At 40.1% G+C, this 1072-nt stretch overlaps 1 protein-coding gene across 6 annotated transcripts in view; it reads left to right on the plus strand.

The window, feature by feature from the left end:
• The window catches only part of LMBR1L (limb development membrane protein 1-like), a 14827-nt gene that overhangs the window by 12433 nt on the left and 1322 nt on the right, over window positions 1–1072 (plus strand). The window lies entirely within an intron of this gene.

Genomic DNA, 1072 nt, shown 5'->3' on the forward strand with positions numbered 1-1072 from the left:
TACACTAGGCTTGTAGGTCCATCAGTTAGTTCCTTTCGGTTGGAGTTAAGTGGAGGAGGGCCCCAGAAATCTTATTTGATATTATATTATTAAAGGCTCAGCAAGAGTTAAAATACTCCTGGTACATATAGTGAGTGCTTTATGGGAATTATTTAATTCTTACAGTCCCATTATTTCCTCTACTTTATAGTTGAGTAAATTGAGGCACAGATGTTTAAGGAATTTGTCCCAAATCACACAATTAGTTGAGGTGGAGTTTGGATATGAACCATAGCAGTCTGATCAGAGTCAGAGCTCTTAGCCTCCACACAGCTCTACCTACTAAAAAAATACTAGTGACTAGCTTATAAGTTCCTAACCCAGGAACAACTGGTGGGCCCAGGTAGCTCCTTGGAATACCTGGAGCCAGAGGGGACCCCACTGAAGAACATGCCAAACTCTGGCAGGGAAGTTGAAGCAAGCCTAGCTGCTGGCACTTTCTTCACAGCCCTGAACTCCTCTGAGACAGAGCTTGGGATGTAGGAATAATTAATAGTAGGAGAGGCCAGGATTAATATCCAAAATATATAAGGAACTCATACAACTTAACAAAAGGAAGACAATCCAATTAAATAATGAGCAAAGGCCCTAAATAGACATTTCTCCAAAGAGGACATACAGATGGCCAAGAGACATGAAAAAATGCTCAAAGTCACAATCATCTGAGAGATGCAAATCAAAATGACAATGAGGTACCATCTCACACCGTCAGAATGGCTACCATCAACAAACCAACAAATGACAAGTGCGTGAGGATGTGGAGAAAAGGGAACCCTATTATACCCTATTATACTGTTAGTACACTACTCCTAGTAGATTGGTGCAACCATTATAGAAAACAGTATGGAGTATTCACAAAATATTTAATAGTTAATTAAATATGGATCTGCCATTTGACCCAGTGATCCCACTTCTAGGAATATATCCTAAGAAACCTGAAGCACCAATCAGAAAGAATGTGTGCACCCCTCTGTTCATAGCAGCACAATTTACAACAGCACAAGTGCCCATCAGTAGATGAGTGGATAAAAAA

The sequence above is a fragment of the Myotis davidii genome, unplaced genomic scaffold, assembly GCF_000327345.1.
Source record: "Myotis davidii unplaced genomic scaffold, ASM32734v1 scaffold290, whole genome shotgun sequence".
Lineage (NCBI taxonomy): Eukaryota > Metazoa > Chordata > Mammalia > Chiroptera > Vespertilionidae > Myotis > Myotis davidii.